The 25848-nt window shown below is 40.9% G+C and overlaps 1 protein-coding gene across 19 annotated transcripts in view; it reads right to left on the bottom strand.

Annotated features, from left to right (window-relative positions):
* The window catches only part of AOPEP (aminopeptidase O (putative)), a 464323-nt gene that overhangs the window by 406621 nt on the left and 31854 nt on the right, over positions 1-25848 (bottom strand). The window lies entirely within an intron of this gene.

Raw genomic sequence — 25848 nt, 5'->3', positions numbered from 1 at the left:
AAAAATCATGACAGATATACTTAAAATAATTTTTGTATTTCTAAATATCAGGGGGCATTCTTTTATTGTCTACAAAACATTACTTGCTTGGCTTTTCAAATAAAATGGACCCTTTCCTTCTTATTCTGGTTAACTCCTTCTCATTTCCCTTCCAGCTTTATCTGCCTCTCCACTAGACATTTTACTTTCCCTACCCTCTAGAATCTCATTCCAGCAATCAGCTCTACTGAGTTTTCTGTTTCTACCGCTCCACAGGCTATTTCCTCATCAAAAGCTCACCTAGCCTAAATCTGGCCACCCTCAGCGCTGTACGATCTGGTTTGAAGCTATTTTTCCAGGCATGGAGACCAAAACTCCCTCTGCAACCTTGTCTTCTGGCCAAAGGGCCTGTTCAAACCACCATCCCCAAAGGACTCGATGCCACACCCTCACGCCTTTCAGACAAAGCTATGTTCCATTCCTGGAATGCTCCTGGTTCCCACCTCCCACATCCACCTGCCCAAATCCTACTTCCCCTCCAAGCCCCAGTTCAACTGCAACCACCTACAGAAGTCCTTCGCTGACCCCTACTTCCTCCCTCCACCAAACTGCGTACGGTAATCCCCTTAAGTGCATAGGGACCCTCTAGGACACAGCAGAACTGCCCTATAGGGTTTCCAGGGAGCGGCTGGTGGATTCAAACTGCTGACCTTTCGGTTAGGAGCCAAGCTCTTAACCACTTCACCACCAGGGCTGCTTAAGTGCAATAATCCAAAAAAAACCAAACCCATTGCCACTGAGTTGATTCCAACTCACGGTAAGCCCATGTGCGCCAGAGGAGAACGGTGCTCCGTAGGGTTTTCAATGATGGGTTTTTCAGAAGCAGATCACCACGCCTTTCTGCTGAGGCACCTCTGGGCAGACTTGAACCTCCAACCTTTTGGTTAGCAGCCAAGTATAGTAACTGTTTGCCCTACCCAGAGATTTGGACAGTTAATTTAGTGGCTGTCTAGACTATTTGAAGAAAAATAGTTTGGCACTTACAACTTTATAGATATAATCACGCACTGTCCAACCCTAAAGAGTCCCTCATTTACTTCTGAAAATTTATATAATTTAAGAACAAAATATATTCTACAGAGAAGTTTCCACCACTTTTGTTCGTGGAGGTGGAGAACTGGGCTGACTTAGAGCCCTATGAACGTGCACCCTTTAGCTTTCCCTGGATTGTCCCTGTCACTGGACATCCTTTGGTCCTCTTCAGTGAATTCCTTAGTACACTTCCCATAGAGGCCATTCTAAACCTTTTCAACTTTTAACTTTCCAGTTCCATGCCTGCTGTCTCATTCTCAGCAGACTATTTTGCCTCCTACAACAGGTTACTGAGATAATTTTTGAATCTCTGAAACACCATCATACCACAAAATATCTCTAGTTCTTTACAACTATTGCCTTCTCCTGACTCAAACAAAGCAATACCCCTTCTTACCAGAGCTAATTCCTTCATCACCCTGAATCTCAACTTTGGGGATCTTGAAAGAGCCAAATAAACAGCACTCTTCTTTCCCGAGTTGTGAACACAAGAAGAAATAACACAAGGACATGGCAGAGGGAGGCCAAAGGGCACCATTACTACTGACAATGGCTAAACTGGAGAATACGGCTAGTGTGAGAGCTGAAGATACCTGAAACCCAAACCCCAAAATTAGATGGCTTGCCCACACAGCCACAGGCAAGGCTGAATAAGGTCAAAACTCCCAGGAGAGGAGGCAGTCTCCCAAGGTACAATGTAAAGCCCGGAGGAGCAGAGGAAAACGGTTCTCTGTAGTCAGGACTGCTGCATATCAGACTGTTGTGATCCACAGAGTTTTCAGTGGCTGATTTTCAGAATTAGATCACCAGGCCTTTCTTCCTAGTCCATCTTAGTCTGGAAGCTCCACTGAACCCTGTTCAGTATCACGGCAATATGCAAGACTCCCCAGTAGACGGGTGGTAGAGGTGGCTTGAGGTGCACTGGCCAAAATCAAACCCTTCCCAGGTCTCTCAAATGGAAGGTTAGAATTCTACCATTGAATCACCATTGTCCTGTCTACCTCCCTTAGGGTAGACATAAAGGTACAGAGAGCATGAGTGTTACACTGAGTAGTATAATATCAGAAACGGGACAGAAATATTCCCCTCTAACACCATCCCCTCCAACTAACTTGGAACCTTGTTTCTTCATCTTCCATTTTTCTCTCATCAACATTTTTTCCCTCTCAACAATTCCATTCTATTCTCAATGTTTCAAGCACCCCAAGGGCTGCCATCTTTAAAAACAAACAACAGAAAGTACTTTTGGCCTTGTTGCCCATTTTAACTAGTCTCATTTTATTGATCCCTAGGGATCACTTAATGGAAATCTCTAGTTTTACAAACAAAGACAATGAGGCCCAAGAGGTAAAGCCATTTGCCCAAGGTCCCCATTTCTCTTTTTATTTGTGAGGAATGGGAACTTTTCCACTTGCTGATGCTTCTCCTTGAGTTTCACCCTCCAGCTTCCATGGCCGTATTCTTCATATTGTCCAGGTCCTAAGAAAAGTGTCACCTCCTAAGACTCTCTTTGTATACCCATCCTACCTTTTTATCGTCTTCAAGTTATGCAGACTAGTAATCAAGTCTGTAAAAACAGCGTAGGGGCAGTGCCTGACCTCCTCCAACCCCACAAGGGGAAGGAGAACTAAGATCAACAGCCCATGGCTGATTCCTATGAGACAGGGATCAGACATGCCTCTTCTCTCCGTGCCATCTTACCAATTCTGACATCAACCATCCCTCCCACGGCACTCTCTACTTCTCTGCTGGGTTTGCTAATTCCTTGCAATGGCCACACTGAACTCAACAGACCATACTCACAATTAGGGAGTCTATTAGGGAAGTAGCAGTTACAATTCAAGCTCAGGAACACTCAGGATACATCAGGACAGCCTCTTCCCAGCTGTGCTCGCAGGCAGGCCTCTCCCTGGACCTCGGCCTCTGCCCAAAAGCACTCAGCTTTCTCTCTTCGTGGGCCAGGGAGCCCACCATGCTGTCTCCTGCTGCCAGGTCTCTGCTGTAGGTTCTCTCCTGCCACTGATTCTCACAGTCTTCAAGGTTACAGCTCGCTCTCCGTCTGCTGGGTCCAGGAGCTTCTCAGCACAGAGATTCCACGTCCAAAGGATGTATTGGCTCTTGACTGTTCATCTTTGGTAGTGCTTGGATTCTCTCTCTGCTCTGGAATTGACTGTCTTTTAAGGCAAAACTGACCAATTCCCTTGGTAGGCCACAATTGCCCTATTACATAGTCCCACCCAAACACCTGGGTGGAAGTTACAAGACCATGGCTAGAAAGGCCACACAAAAGTAATCAATCACACTGCAAAGTCTTACTGTAATAATGTCAGAGAAAAGGAGAATTTCTAAGTCAGCCCCAAGAGATTCAGTATGTTACAGACACCCTTTGCATGGTTTCCAACCTAAATTATGTATAAGATGTAAATCTATTATAATTTGCTCTGGGTACACCTATTTCCTGCTTGTTTTTGGATTCGTGGTGGCCTAATTCTCCTTTCTCTGCAAGTAGGTAACTCTCACTGACGTCAGTCAGGGTCACGGTCCCATGTGTAGAGAAAAACTGAACTGTGGTTGCAAACACATGTATGTGGCCCACTTGAAAGGCCTCTCTCAGCAAATGGTAACCATCTTTCTAAGCAGTCAGCTGATTTAAGCACTTTTGGCTATTATTGTGCTTCAGTTTAAAATGCCGGCCTGTCTCACTGAAGCATTTTTCCAGTCTCTGTCATAAGCCATACATAACATAGTTTTCCAGTGGCTAACCATTGCTACCTCTAAAGTAAGTGTGCTATGTGGTTTATATTTTAAATGTTTAAATGATTGTCTCCACAACCCCATTAAAGCCTTCAAAAAGATTAATGTACAGCAGTATTTTCCTTAAGGGGAGAGGAGGAGGATCAAATACTAAATAGAGCTGGCACAGGAGAAGAAATTGCCTTGCCATTCTCAGGTACCCAAACAGAAATGCACACGTTTAGGAATGGTGAAATACCTTCTGTAGAGCCATTCCTACTCCCTCCAATTAATTTCACTCTTCTTCCAGGCTACAGAGCAATCTGTATCACTCTCATGGTCCTTAATCTATCCTGCCTTGTTTTATTGTTACCTCCATCCTCCAGTCGTCTCTAAACTCCCTGAGATTCCTGATTCATCTCTCTATTCATGACCACATTAAGCAGAGTATCCTGTATATATATATGTTAAAAAAAAAAAAACAACCCATAGCCATCAAGTTGATTCTGACTCATAGAGAACCTATAAGACAGAGTAGAACTGCCCCATAGGGTTTCCAAGGAGTGGCTGGTGGATTTGAATTGCCAACCTTTTGGTTAGCGGCCTAGTTCTTAACCACTGTACCACCAGGGCTCCACCCTGTATATAATAACCAAAAAAAACAAACCCATTGCGTAAAGTCGATTCCGACTCACGGTAACCCTGAAGGACAGAGTAGAACTGCCCCATAGGGTTTCCAAGGAGTGCCTGATGGATTCAAACAGCTGACCTTTTGGTTAGCAGTCACAGCTTTTAACCACTACGCCACCAGGGTTTCCTTATATATAGTAGGTTCTTATTAAATATCAGTGGAATCAACATTTGAGGGCATTTGTGATTTCAGCGTCTAGTTACTAGCTATGTTCTTCTAATTTTTTGTTACTGAAAACAATGCTTCAAGGAACATCCTTCCATGTGTCTGCTGTACACATGCAAATTCTTCCAGGTAAAACCACCAGAAATTCCATTTTGCTTGATTATTAATATTGCCGTACCTGCTTTCTTCTGGTTTGCTTTTTTCCTGGTATAGCTTTTCTGTATCCCTTTACTGTTGCTTGGAACTGCTCTAGGTTGTTTTGCTTTGGGTGTCTTTTTTTTAAAACAACATTGGCTAGATTTAAAAAAAAAAAAAATTATTGTTTTTAATAACTGAGATTAATTTATTTACATTTACGGTGATTACTGTTATAATAGCACTGATCTCAGTCAACTTATCTTGGAAACCCTGGTGGCGTAGTGGTTAAGTGCTACAGCTGCCAACCGAAGGGTCCGCAGTTCAAATCCGCCAGGCGCTCCTTGGAAACTCTATGGGGCAGTTCCACTCTGGCCTATAGGGTCGATATGAGTCGGAATCGACTCGATGGCACTGGGTTTTGGTTTTTTTTTTATCCGCCATCATATTCTTTGCTTCTTAGATTTACTTTTCTGCCTTTGGTTGAATTTTCCTATATTCCTTTTCTTTTTCTCGACTGTGTCGTAAGCTGTATAATGTATTTTTTTTTCTCTAACATGCCTACTTAAAGACATTCTGAACAATACAAAGACCTGTGAAAGTTTTAGCATTAGTCTCCCCTCTTCCCCACTCCAAACCAGGTTCCGTATTATTGTTACTAATATCTTAGTATCATGTTCTTAACCCCCTCAATCCATTTTAAAAGAAGTCAATACTTATTTATCTTTACAAATATGTTCACCAGTTTCCTTACTCATGGCTGATTCATACATTCCACTCCTTCCTTCTGAGTTCAATTTTGCTCTGGTTACTATTGCTGCATAACCTACTAACCCAAAATGTGGCTTAAAACAACAACCGTTTTAATATATGCTGTAGGTTAGGAATCTGGGCAACACTCAGCTGGGCCATTCTTCTGCCTCTTATAAGGCCAACTTACGTCATCACTCAGTGCCACTTAGCTGGAAGATGGGCCTGTCTGAGGTTCACAAGTGGTTACATGAGGCCTCCCTAACATGGAGGTCTTGGAATAATTGGACTGCTTATATGGCAGATGGGGGCCCTGAGAGCAAGCACACCAAAAGAACCAGTTCAAAACCAAATGTCCTTTTTCTGATCTAACCTTGAAAGTCTGATCTAACCTATGGTATCACTTCCACCACATCCTATGGGTTTCAAGAGAATCATATGGCCAGCCCAGATTCAAGGAGAGGAGACTTAGACTCCACCCCTTGGGCTCTTGGCAGGGTCACACTGCAGGAGAGCACGTGGGATGGTAGGTATTGTTATGGCCACCACTGGAAAACACAATCTGACAAAATTTCCTTTTGACTTAAGTATATCTTCAGTAATTCTTTCAGGAGTCCATGTGTAGCAAACTCTTTCAATGTTCATATGGTTGAAAATGTCTTTATTACATCCTCACTGTTGACTGATCCCTTAACTAAGTGTAGAATTTTAAGTTAACAGTTATTTTTACTTAGGACTTTTATATTTTATATATATATATATATATAAATATATACATAGTGGAGTAATATAGCATATTACTCCACTATATTCTGGCATCTATTTTTGCTGGTAAGAAGTTTGTTATTAGTCTGCATTTCTTGATATGCATCTGTTTTTTTCTTTTTTACCCCTCCTTGGAAGCTTTTATATTTTCTCTTTATTTTTGATGTTCTACGGTTTCACTTGATGTGGATATATGTGAATTTATTTGCATTTGTCTTGCTCAAAATTCAGTGTGCTCTCCTTCAGTCTGAGGACTCAGGAATTCTTTTCACACACACACTTGAATAGACAGCAAATTTCCTTGCCTTTCTATTGGGACAGTGGGTAGAATTTTCTTTATCCATTTAATTCATGGGCTACTACATTACAGCTTCTGTCTTTACGCAGATAACTCAGTTTCAGCTTTTCACACAGCATGGGTCTGGTCAAGGTATTCTTCCCTTGTTAGGAATCACAGCCCCAACCCTCTAGTTATATAAGGCCTTGTGTGAGCCCCTCAGGTTAGGCTCCTATTCATCATACTGGCTTTACGTTCCTTCTCCATTCTTGTATCTTAGGAAACTCCTCCTTGGTTTTGAACTTGCATGTGTATGTATATATGTAGTTATACATGTGTATATATATACTTATGCTTCTAGTACTTGAAGTAGGAGGGGAGATTTCCTTCTCAGTTGACCATGATGATTAGAAGCCCACTGACTCTGCTATACCACTTAACTAGTCCATACTCACAATTCTTTCGACTCAAGAAATTTTCATACAGAACATTCTTCACTGTATAACATTATGCGGACCATACTATAGATTCCCATTCATCCATATCACAGGAGCCCAGAGAGATGATTAAAGATTGAGAAGATAAGAATATGGGCAAAGGAAAAAGCCATTATGCAGAGAAAGCTGGATTATTCATCCATTTGATAAATATGTAGAGTCCTCTGCCATCTTCTTTTTGTATAGTAACTCTTTACCTCTCTCCACCATATCCTGAAGAAAAACTTTCCTGACCTCACTGATAAGGTCAAATTACCCTATTATTCAATTTCACAGCACTGTGTACTTCTTAATAAATAGCACAACACAGTTTTAATTTTATATTTGTTTGTTTATTTAATCTCTCTCTTAAATGGTGGGAAGCAGAGTTTATGTGCTCACCCTTTGTGGCTCTCTCCTTTCCTGAAGTTTTCTTTTATATTTCTCGGATGTTGAGTTAGTCCTGAACTCTCTTCTTTGACTCCTCAGCAAGCAACACTGTAGGTTTCTATTTGAGTTTTAGCTGCTCAACTTGGCACCAACTAGACCCTGCTTTCAGGTGAAAAACTATAAAAACAGGACTTTCAGTTCTGTTTCCATCTTCCAAGTGTCAATTCCCAATTTCAGTCAGCTTTTTTGCTCATTCTCCAATGCCTTTAGGTTTTGTTTTGCTTTTGTCTAGAGTTTATAATTTGCTACCAGTGGGAGGGTTGGTCTGAGACAAGCTACTACACTCTTGAGGAAATAAAGGCAAATATGCTTGTAATAAAGGAACTAAAAGGAAAATTTGGTCAAGAAATAGAAACAAAAAAAAAGTTAATTCTAGAACTGAAGAACATAGTATCTGAGACAGAAAATTCACTGGATGGGTTTAATAACAGATTAGTGATAAAAGAAGAAAAAGTAAGTGAACCTGAAAATAGTTATATAGGAATTATCCAATTGGAAGCAGAAAGAAAAAGTATTGGGGAAAAAAAGAAAAGTGAACAGAGCCCAGGTACCTTTGAAACAAAATCAAAAGGTCTAACATACATGTAACTGGAGTCCAAGGAGGACAAGTGAAAGAAAATGCAGTAGAAAGAAAATATTTAAAAAAATAATGAGCATGGCCAGCAACCAGAACTTGGTTTCTAAATACCGTTTTCAAATAAAAGGAACCAGGACTCCTTGGAGAAATAGCTGATTCTAGGGCTGGAACAGGGAAAATATAAGGTTAGCATCATACAGACCCAAAGAAACAAAAAAACCAAACCCAGTGCCATCAAGTCAATTCCAACTCATAGCGACCCTATAGGACAGAGTAGAACTGACCCATAGAGTTTCCAAGAAGCACCTGCCGGATTCGAACTGCCGACCCTTTGGTTAGCAGCCATAGCACTTAACCACTACGCCACCAGGGTTTCCTCATATAGACCCAGGAAGTAATAAAGTTTTTGTTTTTTTTTAATAAGAAAAAAAAAAAAGGCTGAGGCATGTTAAAAGGACACACAAACGAACCTAAAGAACTCCCAATAACCGAGGCTAGAACAATATGAGCAAGAAAATAAAAAATGATAGTATAGTGTTAGAAAGAATAACATGAATATTTATGAGTACATTCTCACACAAACAAATGATCAAATTAATGAATGAATAAATAGAGGGAAAGGGTAAACCTTTTTATAGAATTCCAAGTAATAAATGTAGATACTCCTTCCTCCTTTTCTGTATGGGCTGGACTTAGTGACTTTGTTCCAAAGAAAAAAGAATTGTCAAGGAAAAATACTAACTTTACAGTAGAGAAACATGTCATACACCACCTTAACCATATTATCAAGGTTAATATCACCAGTGATAAGTCATGTTGATATCATTTTCCCCTGATATGTGTATTCTTCCCAAAACCCATAATCTCAGTTTAAGCATGAGAAAACATCAGACAATCCTACATTGAAGGACATTCTAAAAAATACCTGAAAATACTCTTCAAAAGTGTCACGATCATTCCCAAAGAACCCATAAGATAGTTTCTAGATAATAGAGGAATTTAGCAAAGTTGCAGACTGCAAGCTAAACACACAAAAATCAGTTAGGTTTCTCTACACCAGCAATGAGAAATCTGAAAAGGAGGTTAAGAAAACAATTCCATCTACAACAACACCCAAGTGAATAAAATTCCTAGGAATAAATTTAACCAGGAATATCAAAGACTTACACAGCAAAAATCATAAAACTCTGCTCAAAGACATTAAAGAAGACCTAAAGGAATGGAAGGACAATCCATGTTCATGGGTCTGAAGAGTTAATATTGTTAAGATGTCGATACTACCCCCCCCAAAAAAAAGCAATATATAAATTCAATGCAACCTCAATAAATATTCCAAAAGCTTCTTTTACAGAAATGGAAAGATCAATTCTCAGTTTTACATGGAAAGGTTAGAGGGCCTAAAGAGCTAAAGAAATTCTGAAGAACAAAGTAGGAGGACTCACACTTGCTGATTTCAAAATATAGTACACAGTGAATTTAACTAAAACAACCTGGTGCTGGTACAATAACAGACACACAGACCAGTGGAATGGAACTGAGAGTCCAGAAATAAACCCATGCAGCTATGGTCAACTGACTTTTTGACAAGAGTGCTAAGACCATTCAGTGGGAAAGGAAGAGCCTCTTCAATAAACGGTGGTGGGAAAATTGAATTTCCACATGCAGAAGAATGAAGAAGGACCCATGTGTCATACCATACACAAAAACCAATTCAAAATGGTTTAAATACCTAAATGCAAGAATTAAAGCCGTAAAATTCTTAGAAGAAAATATGTTGTTGTCGCTAGGTGCCATCGAGTCAGTTCCAGCTCATAGCAACCTGATGTACAACAGAATGAAACACTGCCCAGTCCAGCACTATCCTCATAGCTGAAATGGACTGTTGGACAATCATATGGTCTACTATGCCAGGAATGACAAACTGAAGAGGAACGGTGCTGCATTCACTGTTAGTGATAGGAGAATATCTACAGGCCTACAAGAACGACCAGTTAATATGACTATTTGAATTTACCCATCAATCACTAAGGCCAAAGATGAAGAAACTGAAGATTTTTACCAACTTATACAGTCTGAAATTAATCAAACATGCAATCAAGATGCATTGATAATTTTTAATGATTAGGTTGTGAAAGCTGGAAACAAAGAAGATAGATCAGTAGTTGGAAACTGGCCTTGGTGACAGAAACAATGTCAGAGATCCATGACAGACTTTTGCAAGACAAACGATTTATTCATTGTAAATATCTTTTTTCAACAACATAAACGGCAACTATACACATGGACCTCGTCAGATGGAATACACAGGAATCAAATAGACTACATCTGTGGAAAGAGCAGATGGTAAAGCTCTATATCATCAGTCAGAACATGACCAGGGGCCAACTATAGAACAGATCATAAACTGCTCATATGCAAGTTCAAGTTGAAACTGAGGAAAATTAAAACAAGTCCATGAGAGCCAAAGTACAACCTTGAGTACATCCCACCTCAATTTAGAGACCATCTCAAGAACAGATTTGACACATTGAACACTAATGACCAAAGACCAGAAAAGTTGTGGAATGACATCAAGAATATCACATATACAGAAAGCAAGAGGTCATTAAAAAGACAGGAAAGAGAGGCGTGGGGATGGAAAATCACTAAACAGACAATAGGTAAGTGGTGACTTTGGTGAAGAGTAAGACAGTACACAATACTGGGGAAGCCAGTACAACTTGTACATGGCAAGGTCATGGAAGCTCTAGAGACACATCCAAACTCCCTGAGGGACCGAATTGCTGGGCTGAGGCCTGTAGGGACCATGGTCTCAGGGAACATCTAGCTCAATTGGCATAACATAGTAGATAAAGAAAAAGTTCTTTATTCTACTTTGGTGCGTAGCATCTGGGGTCTCGAAAGCTTGTAAGCAGCCATCTAAGACACTCCACCGATCCCACCCTGTCTGGAGCAAGGGAGAAAGAAGAAAACCAAAGACACAAGGGAAAGATTAAAGGACTAAGGGACCACAACTACCACAGCCTCCACCAGACTGAGTCCAGCACAACTAGATGATGCCTATCTACCACCAGTAACTGCTCTGACAGGGATCACATATAGATGGTCCCAGTCAGAGCTGGAGAAAAACACAGAACAAAATTCTAGCTCACAAAAAAAGATCACACTTACTGACCTGACAGACACTGGAGAAACACAGAGTATGGTCCCTGGACACCCTTTTGGCTCAGTAATGAAGCCGCTCCTGAGGTTCACCTTTCAGCCAAAGATTAGACAGACACATAAAAAAAAAAAAGAGAGAGAGAGAGAGAGAGACTAACGGGGCACACCAGTCCAAGGGCAAGGACTAGAAGTACAATTTTTAAAAAAAGTTGAGTCAGCTATAATAATTTATGGCATACACAGGTATTTTTTGATAAACATACATTTATATGCTAAAATAAAAAAAAGACAGGAAAGAAAAAAAAACAAAATGGATGTCAGAAGAGGCTCTGAAGTTTGAAAGTAGAGTAGCTAAAGCGAAAGGAAGAAATGATGAAGTAAAAGAGCTGAACAGAAGATTTCATAGGGTGGCTCAAGAAGACAAAGTAAAGTATTATAATGACATGTGCAAAGACCTGGAGTTAGAAAATTAAAAGAGAAGAAGACACTCAGCATTTCAAGCTGAAAGAACTGAAGAAAAAACTCAAGCCTCAAGTTGCAATATTGAAGGATGCCATGGGCAAAATACTGAAAGATGCAGAAAGCATCAAAGGATGATGGAAGGAACACACAGAGTAATTGTAACAAAAAGATTTGGTCGACATTCAATCATTACAGGAGGTAACATAGGATCAAGAACCAGTAGTCGTGAAGGAAGAAGCCCAAGCTGCAGTGCAGACTCTGATGAAAATCAAGGCTCCAGGAACTGATGGAATACCAGTTGAGATGTTTCAACATACAGCTGCAGTGCTGGAAGTGCTCGCTCATCTATGCCAAGAAATTTGGGAGACAACTACCTGGCCAACTGACTGGAAGAGATATACATTTATGCCTATTCCAAAGAAAGGTGATCCAACAGAATGTGGAAATTATCAAACAATATCATTAAGATCACAAAAAAAAACAGGCAAGTAAAATTTTGCTGAAGATCATTCAAAAATGGTTACAGCAGTACATCCACAGGGAATGGCCAGAAATTCAAGCCGGATTCAGAAGAGGACACGGAATGAGAGGTAGCATTGCTATGACAGATGGATTCTGGATGAAAGCAGAGAATACCGGAAACACGTTTACCTGTGTTTTGACTATGCAAAGGCATTCGACTGTGCAGATCATAACAAATTGTGGATAACATTACGAAGAATGGGAATTCCAGAACACTAAATTGTGTTCATGAGGAACCTGTACATAGGTCAAGAGGCAGTCGTTCAAACAGAACAAAGGGATATTGCATGGTTTAAGGTCAGGAAAAGTGTGCCTCCGGGTTGTATCTTTTCACCATACTTATTCAATCTGTATGCTGAGCAAATAAATCGAGAAGCTGGACTATATGAAGAACAGGGCATCAGGATTGGTGGAAGATTTATTAACAAACTGGGTTATGCAGATGACACAACCTTGCTTGCTGAAAGTGAAGAGGACTTGAAGCACTTACTGAGGAAGACTGAAGACTACAGGCTTCAGGACAGATTACACCTCAATATAAAGAAAACAAAAATCCTCACAACTGGACCAATAAGCAACATCGTGATAAAAAGAGAAAAGATTGACGTTCTCAAGGATTTCATTTTACTTAGATCCACAATCAACATCCACGGAAGCAGCAGTCAAGAAATCAAATGACATATTGCATTGGGTAAATCTGCTGCAAAAGACCTCTTCAAAGTGTTAAAAAGCAAAGATGTCTCTTTGAGGACTAAGGTGCACCTGACCCAAGCCATAGTATTTTCAACCACCTCATATACATGCGAAAAGCTGGACAATGAATAATGGAAGAACAAAGAAGAACTGAGGCCTTTGAACTGTGGTGTTGGCAAAGAATATTGAATATACCAAAAGAACAAACAAATCTGTCTTGCAAGAAGTACAACCAGAATGCTCCTTAGAAGCGAGGATGACGAAACTGTCTCACGTACTTTGGACATGTTATCAGGAGGGACCAGTCCCTGAAGGATATCCTGCTTAGTAAAGTAGATGGTCAGCAAAAAATAGGAAGACCCTCTACAAGATGGATTGACACAGTTGCTGCATCAATGGGCTCAAGCCTAGCAACGATCATGAGGATGCCACAGGACCGGGCAGTGTTTAGTTCGGTTGTACGTAGGGTTGCTATAAGTCAGAACTCACACAACGGCACCTAACAACAAGTGCTTAATGAATGTGCAAGGGGAGATGGACACATTTACCTGGAATATATTAGTCCTAAAATCTTACTTAGAGATTGACACAACAGCCACAATAATCAGCTTAAACACAACAATGATCATGAAGCTAGCACAGGACCAAGCAATAGTTTGTTCTGTGATACATAAAGTCACCCTGAGTCACAGCCAACTTGATGGCAGTTAACAAAAACAACAACAAAATCTTATCTGTATCATTAATTTGTTAGGAAGTCCTTATTTTTGTGCTTACCAAAATGGTAACCCACTCCTGATTAAATTCTCCAAAATTCTAAATGAACAGGGTCTGAACAAATAAATTTCTACTTTTTTCAAAATTGGTATTTCCTCTTACACTGTTTATCCTTTTTCCTCTTATTGCAAAAAAAAAAAAAAAAAGATGATTTCTAGAGAGCTAACCCTCTCTCAAGAAGGGGAGAATGTTGACATGTCATGGGGTTGGCAACCAACAACACAAAACAATATGTGTATTAATTGTTTAATGAGAAAGTAATTTGCTCTGTAAGCCTTTGTCTAAACACAATAAAAAAGTAAAAATAAACAAAAGGCTAACCTTCCCTCCAAAATATCTATCTCCTTCCTTCTTCAGTAGAAAGTGTCGTGAATACAAGGTTTGGACAAACTGACGTAGTATAGCATAAAACTGTTTTTCCAGTCAAAGATCTGGGCAGCTATTAAACTCTCCTGCCTCTTAGAACTTTTCATTCAGTTCCTCATTTTCGTATCTCCCCAGCTTGATAGAAATGGTTCCCTGGTGCCCTTAACCAGTTAATAAGCTGTTAACGGTGAATATCGTAGTCATTTTTAAACAGCAGAAACAAGCCCATCAAGGGATCACCATTATCTCTGGTACAATTTTCACCTGGGCACTTAGGATAAGCATTCAGTCATTTTATTTGGTTTCTAACATTTCAACCTTAAGCTTTTCCCCTTTGCCCATTCCTTTTTATTTTTCTTTTACTTTGAGTAAAAATACAGTGTTAAAATGACGTTAAAAAAATATATATTAAGCTACAAGTTTTAACTGTACGAGTACCAGGATATTCAGAGTTTAAATTCCCTCTGGAACCCTAACTGAACTAGCCCCACCCCCGTATAAATACACGCTACAATAGGGTCTTTCATTGCAAAATTCATACCCACAGGGCAACGTCATTTATCATTGAGTAAATAACCCAAGATAACGTAACGAAAAGGGTATTTTGCTTTATTCCCTTAACTATAAATAAAAATATGTAGCACTTTGCAGGATTACCACATGTGGTATGATATTAACTTAAATGCCAATCTTAAAGCCAAACTGTAAATAAGATAAACTGTGCTCTCTGGTCTCAGGTTTTAAATAGTCTCTCTTTTCTTTGCATGTACGTCTTTCACGAAGCATGTAAGAGTGACTGCATGTAATTTGTGATCATGTAATGAAAGACCCTATTGTAGTATGTACATGCAAAAAAAAAAAGTGGAGTTAATGCTGTTGTGGGAATTATACAAAGTGCTTGTGATGACGATCAATGCCATGAAGCCAAGTCAGAGCTATAGTCAAAGGCCTTTTCCTGGATAAAGAAAGCAAATCGCTGTCAGCTGTGGCTTGATTTATAGATTATAGCCCACTACGTGGGGGAAGGACAAAGAGGTCTAAATGTGAATACTGAAAACAAAAACTGATTTTACTCACATCAGTAAATGTCTACACTGAATTATGCTTAAACAAGACATAAGATGACGGGATTCAGTCTCACTGATCACATCTTGGCTTTATTCCGGCTGTTCCGACCGCATTTTAGCATACAGACACTGTTCCTCCTTACTGCTTAATGTGTTTATGCTGCCATTATCAGCAGGCATTGGGTTGCAAAGATCAGATTGGAAGTGATTTCACTCTGTTTTCAAAGAGGAAAGAATTGATCACTCTGATTGCCACTTGCTTGCCAAGTAGAACTTGTTTCAGTTTTCTAAAGACTGCCGCTTAAACTAAATTATAGCACAGGAATCAGAACAAGGATTCCAGGGAGAGATCATTACTGTTACAGGGAAATGGAGATTTCAGTTTTCTACTCCTTTTTCAAGAAGTCATATTTGCCCACGGAGGCTGACGAGTCAGGATACCAGAAAGGCTAGTACCTACTGAACTGCAAGGCTTTGTATCAACATCTGATCACTCCTTAGGATATGTGTCTTCAAGATTGCTGATTTATCCGTTTCCTGGCACCATCAACAAGTAAAGGTATCACATAAAATATCTAAATTTTAAAACTAGAAAATAATCTTTCTATACCAAAATAAGGAAGACCAAAGAAGAACTGGTGCCTTTGAATTAAGTTGTTGGCAAAGAGTATTGAATATACCATGGACTGCCAAAAGAATGAATGAATCTGTCTTGAATGAAGTACAGCCAGAATGCTCTTTAGAAACAAGGATGGCAAGAGTGCATCTCACATACTTTGGACATGTTGTGAGGAGGGACTAGTCCATGGAGGATATCATGCTTGGTAAAGCAGGGGGTCAGAGAAAAAGAGCAAGACCCTCAACGAGATGGACTGGCACAGGGACTGCAAAAATGGGCTCGAGCATAATAACAATTGTAAGGATGGCACAGAGCTGGGCAGTGTTTCGTTCTGCTTTACATAGGGTCATTATGAGTTGGAACTGACTCAACGGTACCTAAAAACAACAACTTGTCAAAATTGTTAAATATATGTCAATATCCATCCCAATTAATTGGTTGAATAATGTGTTTAGTGCTTCTGTTCTACCTCCTGGTTCATTGCATAGTGCCTTGGGTCTTAAAAGGTTGCAAGCAGACATCCAAGGCACGACAACTCTATTTACCTGGAGAAACAGAGGAAGGAGAGTCAGGAATAGGTGGAGAACATGGAATACGTGGCCAATTGCCTCCAAGAACAACTGCCTCCTTTGCCATGAGACCAGAAGAACTAGATGGTGCCTGGCTACCATGACTGAACATTTTTATCAAAGAGTCCATAGAAGAATCCTGATCAAAAGGGGGAAAATTCAGAACAGAATTTCAAACTCTCATAGATTCTAGACTTTCTGGAGCCATGGAGGGTGGATGAATCCCTGAAACTATTTACCTGAGATAATCTTTAAAACTTAAACCAAAAATATCCCCTGAAGTCTTCTTAAAACCAAACAATAGTTTAGCTTAACTAGTAAAAATGTCTGCCTTGAGCATTAGTCTTTTAAGAACTATCTATATGAAATCAAATTGACAATAGCAACTCGAAAGATTAGATAAGAATCTTAGGGAGTAGTGACTTTCTGTCAATGGGGGAGAAACAACTCAGAAAAGGAGGGTGAAATGATTGCACAACTCAAAGAATGTTATCAGTGTCACTAAATTGTACATGTAGAAACTGTCGAATCGGTGTATGTTTTGCTGTGCATATTCTCAACAACAATAAAATTGTTATAAAATATATACAAAGAAATAAAGAAATCACATACATACACACACAAAAATATGTGTCAATATCACACAACAAAAAACTAATCAATTACACCATAGCCTGTTGGGGGTACACTGCTCCTATCAAGTTTGACTTTGTCCTCACCAGGACATGCAACCCTTCATCCGTTCATTCCTCCTTCTTCTCTCAGCACTTGCCATCTTGCTCAAAGCCCAAGGCTTAGCAAGTAAGGCCAACTCTCCATTTTTATTATTGTTAGGTGCCATTGAGTCTGTTCCAACACGTGGCAAACCCATGTACAACAGAACGAAAAAATGCCCAGTCCTGCACCATCCTCACAATCGTTGTTATGCTTGAGCCCATTGCTGCAGCCACTGTGTCAGTCAATCTCATTAAAGGTCTTCCTCTTTGCATTGACCCTCTACTTTACCAAGCATGATGTCCTTCTCCAGTGACTGACTCCTCCTGACAACATGTCCAAACTATGTGAGACGTTGTCTCACCATTCTTGCTTCTAAGCAGCATTCTGGTTGTACTTCTTCCAAGACAGGTTTGTTCGTTCTTTTGGCAGTCCATGGTATATTCAGTATTCTTCACCAACACCACAATTCAAAGGCGTCAATTCTCCTTCGGTCTTACTTATTCATCGTCCAGCTTTCGCATGCTTATGAGGCAATTAAAAACACCACGGCTTGGGTCAGGCACACTTTAGTCCTCAAAGTGACATACATCTTTGCTTTTCAACACTTTAAAGAGGTCATTTGCAGCAGAGTTGCCCAAGGCAGTGCGACCTTTGATTCTTGACTGCTGCTTCCATGGGTGTTGATTGTGGATCCAAGTAAAATGAAATCCTTGACAACTTCAAAATCTTTTCTCCATTTATCACGATATTGCTTATTGGTCCAGTTGTGAGGATTTTTGTTTTCTTTATATTGAGGTGTAATCCATACTGAAGGCTGTGGTCTTTGATCTTCATCAGTAAATGCTTCAAATCCTCTTCACTTTCAGCAAGCAAGTTGCATCATCTGCATAAAGCAGGTTGTTAATAAGTCTTCCTCCAATCCTGATGCCATGTTCTTCACATAATCCAGCTTCTCATATTATTTGCTCAGCATACAGACTAAATAAGTATGGTCAAAGAATACAACTCTGACGCACACCTTTTCTGACTTTAAGCCACGCAGTATCCCCTCGTTCTGTTCAAACGACTGCCTTTTGATCTATGTCCAGGTTTCTCATATGCACAACTAAGTGCTCTGGAATTCCCAATCTTCTCAAGGTTATCCACAATTTGTTACGATCCAAACAGTTGAATGCTTTTGCATAGTCAACAAAACACAGGTAAACATCTTTCTGGTATTCTCTGCTTTCAGCCACGATCCATCTGACATCAGCCACGATATCCCTAGTTCTATGTCCTCTTCTGAATCCAGCTTGAATTTCTGGCAGTTCCCTGTCATTATACTCCTGGTTTTGAATGATCATCAGCAAAACTTTACTTGCGTGTGATATGAATGATATTGTTTAATAATTTCCACATTCTGTTGGATCACCTTTCTTTGGAATAGGCATAAATACAGATCTCTTCCAGTCAGTTGGCTAGGTAGCTGTCTTCCAAATTTCTTGGCATAGACGGGTGAGCACTTCCAGCGCTGCATCCATTTGCTGAAACATCTGAATTGGTATTCTGTTAATTCCTGGAGCCTTGTTTTTCACCCATGCCTTCAATGCACCTTGGACTTCTTCCTTCAGTACCATCAGCTCCTGGTCACATGCTACCTCCTAAAATGGCTGAATGTTGCCCACGTCTTTTTGGTACAGTGACTGTATATTCCTTCCATCTTCTTTTGATGCCTCCCACGTCATTTAATATTTTCCCCATAGAATCCTTCAAAATTGCAACTCGAGGCTTTATCCAGGAACAAATTACTTAATTGGTCAGTTTAAAAACAGTGCATTTGTGAAAAACTGAAAACTAGCAAAAAGTAGTGAAAACATCTGTTAGAGATAATCTATTTAAAAGAATACAATAAAGGTAATAGTAGTAATTACTCTTAATTGGGTGCTTACTATGAATCTGGCACTCTCCTAACCTTTTGAAATCCTCACAACTCTATGAGATGGATATTCTTATTATTATCGACATTTTACAGATAAGGAAACAATGTTTAGAGAGGCTTAGTGCCCAAGGTTACTCAGCTAACGGGTAGCATATCTGGGACTTGAACTCAAGCAGATGGGTTCCAGGGTGTTCTTCACCACTGTGTACACCGCCTCTGCTGCATGGCTACATACAGATTAACCAGGACCCGTACCTTTACATCAGTGCTATTTGGAAAACCAACCAGAGGCTCATCAAAGACCATAGCAAAGGCAAGGCTAAAGGCGAAGGCAGGGTTCCAGACTGTAAAGGAGAATAATTAGGCCAGGGAAGGAAGGGGTAACACAAACAACAGATGCTGCATCTTGCCCCAGCTCCTGTCCCATTCTAATCTTAAAAGAAGAGACTGCTTGTTGAAAATGATATTATTGTTAGTTGCTATCGAGTTGGCTCCAACTCATGGGGACCCTTTTCCTAACAGAATGAAACATTACTTGGTCCTGTGCCATCTTCGGAAACCCTGGTGGCATAGTGGTTAAGTGCTACGGCTGCTAACCAAACGGTCAGCAGTTTGAATCCGCCGGGCACTCCTTGGAAACGCTATGGGGCATTTCTATGAGTTGGAATTGACTCGACGGCACTGGGTTTGATTTGGTTTTTTGGTGCCATCTTCATGATTATTGGTATGTTTGAGTCCATTGCTGCAGCTACTGTGTCAGTTCATCTTATCGAGGGGTTCCTTGGTTTTCACTGGCCTTTTACTTTACCAAACATGATGCTTTTTTTCCTAGCAATAGGTCTTTCCTGATGGCATGTCCAAAGTAAGCCAGCCGAAGTCTGACCATCGTTGCTTCTAATTCTGGTTGTATTTCTTCTAGGACTGATTTGTTCCTCTGGTAGTCCACAGTGTATTCAATCTTCTTTGCCAATACCACAGTTCGATGGTGTCTATTCTTCTGTCTTCCTTTTTCATTGTTCAGCTTTCACATGCATATGAGGCAATTAAAAATACCTCAGCAGTGCTTCTCAAACTATTGGTGGTGAAGCACTAGTTTTGTTTTCCCCTTAACTGTTACAGACCAATACTTTTATAAAATACAACTTAAAAAACCACTAAAGACAAACAAAATACAAGCTCCATTTTTTGTTATATTCAGACAAACATAATCAGAGCAAAAAAAAAAAGAATTACTACAGAAGTTTCTAAGGGTTACTCTCTATTTCTGTACTTACTTCCTTGCAGATCAATTACAGTCCATGGGCAGGATCTGGTCAGTGGACTACTCTGTAGGCAGCATAGCTCTAAAGGCCATTAAGGCATCCTACTGGTCTCCTACCTGCACCTTAACACACACCAATGTCTGTACTTGTTATGACAACATCATCTCCCACTGGGTCCACAGCTTCTTGACTTCTCTCTCCTCTATCCAATCAGCTACTAACTTTTGCATGCTATTCCTTCAAATTCTTTCTTTTATCAATCTTTCTCCACATTAACTGCTAAGCCCACCCATTTGAACTATTACAACAGCCTTTTAAGTGAGGCAGAGTCCCTGGGTGATGAAAATGGTTAAAGTGCTAGGTTGCTAACTGAAAGGTTGGGGGTTCAAGTCCACCCAGAGGAACCTCAGAAGAAAGGCCTGGTGATCTACATCCAAAAAATCAGCCACTGAAACCCGTATGGAGTACAGTTCTACACGGACACACATGGGGTTGCCCTGAGTCAGAATCAACTTAATTGCAACTGGCTTTTAATTTCTAATTGAATATCTCTGTGTGGTAAGCCGTCAGTACTGCTATTTATGAATGTTTCCAGTTCCTCCTACCCTTCTCCCCCACAACCATAAATACGGAAGGATGGCATTTTCTGGAAACTGTGTGGTTGGTTTGTGCCATGTGACTAGCATTTGGTGGGTGCCATATGACCAGTTCTGGTCAATGAGTTGTAAATAGAAGTGTGTATGTCAATTCCAGGTCTAGGATTTAATTGCTGGTGTATGACCCTCCAGAACACTCTTTTCCCTTGTCAAGGCAAACAAAATACGAGATGTTGGCTGTTGTTATCAGCCTGGGTCTCTGAATGACTGTCATGAGCAGAAACACCACCACCACCACTACCTCCCCCCGCCACTGACCTGTGATAGACATGTAATATAAGCAAGAAACATACCTCTATTTTTTTAAGTGACAAAGATTTTGGAGTTGTTACTACTGCTAACCTAATCTATATTGACTTACACACACTGTCCAAGCCTTTCCTCTCTCCGAATACATGCCACCAAGACTGAGATTCCTGAAACACTAATATCACATCCCTGCTTTAAGGATGTGATATTAAGGAAAAAACTAAGATGAAAAAGAAAAAAAGTCTCAAACAAATGTTCATGGTTTCCAAAAAAAAAAATGCAAACTCATTAACGTTCAAAGCTCTCATCAACCTATCTTTTCAACCTTATCCTCCCAGACCAACCTATTACCTGAATTTCCCAGACTCATTTACAACTACCACCCCAAACCCTCTTCTGTCCCAACATGGGAATACTTCTTCTCCCTCTCTTCTCCTTAAAGTAAAGCCATTTGCCCTCGAGTAGATTACAACTCATGGCAACCCCATGTGTGTCAGTGTAAACTGTGCTCCATAGGGTTTTCAACAGCAGATTTTTCAGAAGGACATTGCCAGGTCTTTCTTCCAAGCACCTCTGGGTAGACCCAAACCACCAACATTTCGGTTAGCAGCTGAGCACATTAACTGTATCACTCAAGGACTCCCCTTAAAGTAAAGGCCAGTTCTACTCCCTCCACTAAACTTTCCTCCACAGCTCTACAGCTAACACTTACTGAAGACTGACTAAGTGCCTTTCAGGAGAGGATGTGGAACCAGGGATATTATTGCTGATGTCAGAGGGATCCTGGCTGAAAGCAGAGAATACCGGAAGGATGTTTACCTGTGTTTTATTGAGTATGCAAAGGCATTCGACTATGTGGATCATAACAAACTATGGATAACACTGCGAAGAATGGGAATTCCAGAACACTTAATTGTGCTCATGAGGAACCTTTACATAGATCAATAAGCAGTTGTTCGGACAGAACAAGGGGATACTGAGTGGTTTAAAGTTGGAAAAGGTGTAAGTCAAGGTTGTATCCTTTCTCCATACCTATTCAATTTGTATGCTGAGCAAATAATCTGAGAAGCTGGACTATATGAAGAAGAACCAGGCATCAGGATTGGAGGAAGACTCATTAACAACCTGCATTATGCAGATGACACAACCTTGCTTGCTGAAACTGAAGACGACTTGAAGCATTTATTGATGAAGATCAAAGACCACAACCTTCAGTATGGATTACGCCTCAATATAAAGAAAACAAAAACCCTCACAACTGGACCAATAAGCAACATCATGATAAATGGGGAAAAGACCGAAGTTGTCAAGGATTTCCTTTTACTTGGATCCACAATCAACACCCATGGAAGCAGTGGTGAAGAAATCAAAAGACGCATTGCACTGGGCAAATCTGCTGCAAAGGACCTCTTTAAAGTGTTGAAAAGCAAAGATGTCACCTTGAAGACTAGGGTGTACCTGACCCAAGCACTGGTATTTTTAGTCGCATCATATGCATGTGAAAGCTGGACAATGAATAAGCAAGATCGAAGAATTGATGCCTCTGAATTGTGGTGTTGGAGAAGAATACTGACTATACCATGGACTGCCAAAAGAACGAACAAATCTGTCTTAGAAGAAGTGCTGCCAGAATGCTCCTCAGAAGCAAGGATGGTGAGACTACGTCTCACATAGTTTGGACATGTTGTCATAGAAGGACCAGTGCCTGGAGAAGGACATTATGCTTTGTAAAGTATAGGGTCAGCGGAAAAGAGGAAGACCCTCGACAAGATGGGCCGACACAGTGGCTGTAACAACGGGCTTACGCATAACGATTATGAGGATGGCGCAGGACCAGGCAGTGTTTCGATCTGTGGTACACAGGGTCGCTATGAGTAGGAACCAACTCAACAGCACCTAAGAACAACAACTAAGTGCCAGGCTTTGTTCCAAGCACTTTTGATGTAGTAACTAACTCATTCAGTCCTCAAAATAACTCTGTAAGAGGGATAAACCAAAAACCAAACCTGTTGCCATGCAGTCGATTCTGACCCACGGCAACCTTAGAGCACAGAGCAGAGTTTCCAAGAAGTGGCTGGTGGATCTGAACTGCTGGCCTTTTGGTTAGTAGTCGAGCTCTTAACCACTGAGCTACCAGGGCTCCATTTTGCAGATGAGGATCTAAAACACAGAGATTAAATAGCTCACTCAAGGTTACACAGCTAATAAATGATAAAGCCAGATATGAATCCACAGTCTGACTCCAAAGACTGCCCCCTTTGCCACTGCCCTCTTTTGCTTATGTTACACTCTACTCTCCCGTTACTGAACTTACATTATACAGTATGGATCTTTCTAGCAGAGTCGTTTGCCCTGCATGCCTGGTCGTTGTTTCATGTCTGCGGGCTTTAGCCAGTCTATAAGCTCCATGGGTACAGGGAGCCACTGTACCAGTCTTTGTCTCCCTCAGTAAGGAACCACTCCTAAAGAATCACTTCTGGGGTAAGCACAGTTCTGCGGGAAGGGGTAGCATTCCCCCTGAGGTCCTTGGAAATGCCAACTATGCACTTGAGACAGGATTCTTATGGCTTTCTTGATTCCCTCAGTCTCCACAGATGCTGGAAAGAAGGGTTTTCAGGGGGAATAGAGGAGCAGTCCATAGACGACGTTTGGTGAACTTCACGCTCAGTATAATAAAAACAGAAGCCCAACTTGTCTTCCAGTTACATTTCAACAGTTACTATCTTGGCACTGAAGGAGTCCTGGTGGTGCAGCAGTTAAGCGCTTGGCTGCTAACCAAAAGTCTGAACCCCACCAACTGCTCTACGGGAAAAAGATGTAGCAGTCTGCTCCCATAAACCTTTAGTCTTGGGAGCCCTGTGAGGCAGTTCTACTCTGTCCTCTAGGCAATGAATCAACTCGAAAGCAATGAATTTGGTCTGGTTATTCTAGCACTAAACAGCCCTGGTGGCGCAATGGTTACGTGCTCAGCTGCTAACTGAAAGATCGGCAATTCAAACCCACCAGAGGCTCCAAGGGAGAAAAGACCTGGCAATCTGCTCCTATAAAGATTTACAGCCTAGGAAACCCTATGCAGCAGCTCTACTCTGTCCTGTAGGGTCGCCAAGAGTCAGAATCAACTCAATGGCACATCACTACAACAATACTCTTAGCACTGGCATCACTGGGTGCTGCAACAGTTAACATGCTTCGCTGTGAACTGAAACACTGGAAGTTCTAGTCCACCCATAGGTGCCTCAGAAGAAAGACCTGGCAATCTACCTCTAAAGAATCAGCCATTGAAAACCCCATGGAGCACAGTTCAACTCTGACATACCAGGGGTTGCCATGAGATGGAACTGAGTCAACAGCAACTGTTTTTTGTTTTGTTTTTTAATCTAAGCACTGAATTGCTAACTATAACTGTAAAAACTCCAAATCTTTAAATCACCCTACATTTGTTATCTTTGCTACCCCTTTTCTATTTTTACATAAGGATTAGTAGTAAAATCCCCAATCCCAGAAGAGTCTGAAGACAACCACAGGTACAACAACGAAAGGCAGGAGCTAAGGAAAGTGTACCAAAGCTGTAGCCAGTCCTGGGAAAAACAGAACCCCAACGGAGGGGTGGGTCGTGGCCGTTCTAAGAGGAGAGAAAACTAGGATGAGCCCCGGCAACCTACCACCAGGAAGGGAGCATGAAAGGCCGACCCGACCCGGATCTGAGAAGGAGGCTCAGTTCTCAGTGGCCCAAGGGGTTTCTGGACACTCTGTCCTGGCACAGAGCTAACCAGCGTGAATAAATGTTGAATAGACACTTGCTGAATGGGTAACTGAATTATATAAAACTGAATGTAGTTTTATAATACTCATGGGGATTCACATATAGTCCACTTAGTCATCCCATTAATTTAAAATCCTTTTTTCCTGTCCTTTTCTATGTCTCCCTTGAGGCAGATGTGGTCTTTCCCCTATGACACAAGGCAGTACAATTTTTCAGTGCTCTGAGGGTCTAGTGTGCCTATGGAATGTCTGCACATTCCACTGCTGCTCCTCGGAAAAAATGTCCGCAAACTCCCACCCCTCAAACGCTCCATGTTTCCGAGGCTCAGAGAACAAGGTACAGAACAGATACAGACAATGGCAGGCTAGGAGAATCCCATTCACCCAAAGCTTCCCTAGAAAGTGTGGCCCCAAGCAGGTGACATGAATCTAAAATGCCTTAGGGAGGCCGGGCAGACAGTTGCAGACTGAATCCTCCTTAGGGAAGCCAGGTAGACTGAATCTCCCAGGGATTCAGTCAATTCAGAACTCCTCCAGACTATTCTGAAATCTCTGAGAAGGCACTTAACCTTCATATACTGGTATTACCAACAATTAGCAACCGTATCGAACATCTATTGGGTGCCTGCTACGAAACAGGCTAGGCAATTTCAGTACATTATCACACTTAATCCTCACAACCTAATGACATGGAGTCCTTGGGTGGTGCATAAACACAAGGTTAGTGCTTTGAACTTCTCCACAGGTACCTCAGAAGAAAGGCCTGGCTATCTGTTCCTGAAAGGTCACAGCCTTGAAAACCCTACAGCATGCAATTCTACTCTGCGACACATGGGGTTGCCTTGAGTCAGAACTGACTTGGCAGCAATCAGTTTGATTTTAGTTTAACTAAAGATGGCACTGGGTTTTTTTTTTTTTAAAGACATAGATACTATCATCTCCATTTTACAGATGAGT

The sequence above is a fragment of the Elephas maximus genome, chromosome 9, assembly GCF_024166365.1.
Source record: "Elephas maximus indicus isolate mEleMax1 chromosome 9, mEleMax1 primary haplotype, whole genome shotgun sequence".
Classification (NCBI taxonomy): domain Eukaryota; kingdom Metazoa; phylum Chordata; class Mammalia; order Proboscidea; family Elephantidae; genus Elephas; species Elephas maximus.
This window is presented reverse-complemented; position numbering and strand designations above follow the sequence as displayed.